This window comes from Limulus polyphemus, unplaced genomic scaffold, assembly GCF_000517525.1.
Source record: "Limulus polyphemus unplaced genomic scaffold, Limulus_polyphemus-2.1.2 Scaffold8274, whole genome shotgun sequence".
Classification (NCBI taxonomy): Eukaryota; Metazoa; Arthropoda; class Merostomata; order Xiphosura; family Limulidae; genus Limulus; species Limulus polyphemus.
The window spans coordinates 25,086-29,451 of record NW_013673884.1 but is presented as its reverse complement, the minus strand read 5'-3'; positions in this window follow the sequence as shown (position 1 = coordinate 29,451).

Here is a 4,366-nt window from a genome sequence, read left to right as displayed (position 1 = left end):
TACTGAAGACGTACCTGTTACAGTGAAATACTGAAGATATTCCAGTTATAGTGTAATACTGAATACATACCTGTTACAGTGTAATAATGAATACATACCTGTTATAGTGTAATACTGAAGACGTACCTGTTACAGTGTAATACTGAAGACATACCTGTTATAGTGTAATACTGAAGACATACCTGTTATAGTGTAATACTGAAGACGTACCTGTTACAGTGTAATACTGAAGACATACCTGTTATAGTGTAATACTGAATACATACCTGTTATAGTGTAATACTGAAGACGTACCTGTTACAGTGTAATACTGAAGACGTACCTGTTACAGTGCAATACTGAAGATATTCCAGTTATAGTGTAATACTGAATACATACCTGTTACAGTGTAATAATGAAGACGTACCTGTTACAGTGTAATACTGAAGATATACCTGTTATAGTGTAATACTGAAGACATACCTGTTATAGTGTAATACTGAAGACGTACCTGTTACAGTGTAATACTGAAGACATACCTGTTATAGTGTAATACTGAATACATATCTGTTATAGTGTAATACTGAAGATATTCCAGTTATAGTGTAATACTGAAGACGTACCTGTTATAGTGCACACTATAACTGGAATATCTTCAGTATTAATACTGAAGACGTACCTGTTACAGTGTAATACTGAAGACATACCTGTTATAGTGTAATACTGAAGACGTACCTGTTATAGTGTAATACTGAAGACGTACCTGTTATAGTGTAATACTGAAGATATTCCAGTTATAGTGTAACATTGAAGATATAGCTTTCACACTTCAGTACTGAAAATATAATTGTTACAGTATAATACTGAAAATATACCTGTTACAGTGTAATACTAAAGGTATAACTGTCATAGTGTAACACTGAAGATATAACTTTTACAGTATAATACTGAAGGTACTCCAGTATAATGTAACATTGAAGATATAACTGTTATAGTGTAAAACTGAATACATATCTGTTATAGTGTAATACTGAATACATACCTGTTACAGTGTAATGCTGAAGATATTCCGGTTACAATGTAACACTTAAGATATAACTTTCACACTTCAATACTAAATATATAACTGTTACATTATAATACTGAAAATATACCTGTTATAGTGTAACATTGAAGATTTAACTGTTACAGTGTAATAATGAAGACATACCTGTTACAGTGTAATACTAAAGGTATAACTGTCATAGTGTAACACTGAAGATATAACTTTTACAGTGTAATACTCAAGATATAACAGTTATAATGTAACATTGAAAATATAACTGTTATAGTGTAAAATTGAAGGTTTACCTGCCACAGTGTAATACCGGAGGTGTAACAGTTACAATGGAATACTGAAGATAAAACTGTTACAATGTAAAATTCAAGATATAACTGTTGTGGTGTAATACTGGATATATATAACTGTTACAGTGTAATACTGGATATATAACTGTTACAGTGTAATACTGGATATATAACTGTTACAGTGTAATACTGGATATATATAACTGTTACAGTGTAATACTGGATATATATAACTGTTGTGATGTAATACTGGATATATAATGTTACATTGTAATACTGGATATATATAACTGTCACAGTGTAATACTGGATATATATAACTGTTGTGATGTAATACTGGATATATAATGTTACAGTGTAATACTGAAGCTACATCTGTTATATAGTAAAACTGACGACATATCAATAAGTTTATAATACTTTAGATATACCTGTTACACTGAACTGAGATAGATTTTGAAGAGTACTGTTTCTACTCTGGAGAAAAGTAAGTCAGAAAGAAACAAATCTCACGCTACTGTTTTCGGTGAAAACATTGTTCTAATCTTATAATAATATGTTTCTGTTTCCACCGACTTACTATAGAAACGCGATGGACACGTGCTACTAACAGAAGAAGCAACGGAAGTGATACAATCCACGAAAAGCTGTACACACGCACTATGATGTTACCAGCAGAGCAGACGACGGAAGTGATACGATCATGTGTTATAGTAAATACGAAGTTTGCGTGCTTAATAAATTCTTAGAAGTTTGTTCATTTTATGATTGATCGTGTTAGGCCTAAAATGAAAAAATCCACCGTTCTAAGTCGTTGTTAATTTTGTTCCAGCACACGTCAGTGTTTCTACTAACACTAATGTTGCTTAAAGAACAATATAACAATATTAAAAAAAAGGCGAGACAGTACCAAGTTCTTTCCAGGTTTTTTCGGACATTATTCTGATACTTCTGTGATAGATAGTATTGTTAAAGGGGACATATATTGATGTCACATAAGTTAACTAGTACAAAGGAACATATTGTTATGCATAATGAATAAAGTTTCGCAACAAAGAAATCAGTTGTAGAACGCATTTCTTCTTTAGATAGTATATATTGATTTAACTCGACGCGTATTGTACTTGAAAATGTAGAGCTCGTGTATACACGTATTAAGTTAAAAATCTTCCTTTTTTCACAATATGTAAACTGTTTATAATTTAAATTGGATGACTGAGGTATTCCAGGGGCTGTAAAGAAACATTACCCGTTACAGTGCGAAAAAGTTTGTTACGATTGATATTTCTGTGAATATGAAATTTCTTACACCAAATAAAAATTCAGCTTTAAATTATTCTTTATTTATTCTATAACTTCCATTTTCTTGTGACGTATTGGGTTTATAAGGATAGATTAAGAATGATCATATATATAATATATGATGTGACGTATTGGGTTTATAAGGATAAATTCAAGAATGATCATACATAATATATGATGTGACGTATTGGGTTTATAAAGATAGATTAAGAATGATCATATATAATATATGATGTGTTTTATGTTAATAACAATCGATACAGTGAGACTTATCACATGAATTACATAATTTTATGTGTTATACCTATGTGGGCAACAGATAAATCTGGTATAGCAATAACTAATTCTCAGTTTCAGTTAATACAATAACCTACAGTTTGTGTATTAGTAGGCATATGTATGGGTTCACTAGTATTACTGCTCGTCAACCATGAGAAATGTACTGTTTAATTACGAAGAATTGTACTTTCAAGTTAACGAATGCTCTCGTGGTCATGCAATAGGTTATTTTGTAATAGTAGTACAAGAAACTGACAGCAGGGTGCGATGCTAGCGTCTTGAGGTCTTCAACAATTTACAGCAGTATTTGTCACTGACGTTCTACAGTGGAAGGTCGATAGCGCAAGGTATCGTGGCATGTTGAACTAACGTGAGGTAGACAGAGTATTGAAAGTCAGAGTAACGTTAAAAAGATGAATTCTCTTAACGCAAATGAGAACGTTTTTGGAAATACATTAATTTCTCGACCTTCTAGTGCCGAGGTGAGTGTGCTTGTTTAAGGTTAACCAAGAAGACATTTTTACACATTAACGTTTAGAGAATCCTTATTACTTACAACTCACTGGCCTTTCGTACTACGCGCTACAGGTTCAGGAAGTTTCAGCCAGGAATGTTCTGGGAAATAGTAGGAATACTAGGTAGGTTAATGTTCTGAGTCTTTCCAGATACTTCTCATTTGAAACTTCCTGAACCTGAACCACATTCAGGAGACTTCTCACCTGAAACGTCCTGATGCTGTACCACATTGCAGAGACTTCCTAACTGAAACGTCCTGATGCTGTACCACATTGCAAAGACTTCCCAACTGAAACGTCCTGATGCTGTACCACATTGCAAAGACTTCCCAACTGAAACGTCCTGATGCTGTACCACATTGCAAAGACTTACAAACTGAAAGATTCTGATGCTGTACCACATTGCAGAGACTTACAAACTGAAAGATTCTGAACCTGTACCATTTACCAAAGACTTCCTAACTGAAACTTTCCCAGCCTGTATCATATTCAAGAAACTTCTTAATTGAAATATTCTAAACCTGTACCACTTTACAGGGACTTCCTATCTGAAACGTTCTCAGCCAGCGCCACTTTGCAGACTTCCTATCTGAAACGACCTGAACCTGTAGTGTTTTACAGGGACTTCCTATCTGAAACGACCTGAACCTGTACTGCTTTACAAGGACTTCCTATCTGAAACGACCTAAATCTGTACTGCTTTACAGGGACTTCCTATCTGAAACGACCTAAATCTGTACTGCTTTACAGGGACTTCGTATCTGAAACGACCTGAATCTGTACTTCCTATCTGAAACGACCTGCACCTGTACTTCCTAACTGAAACGACCTGAACTTGTACTTCCTAACTGAAACAACCTGAACCTGTACTTCTTAGCTGAAACGACCTGAACGTGTACTTCCTAGCTGAAACGACCTGGACGTGTACTTCCTATCTGAAATGA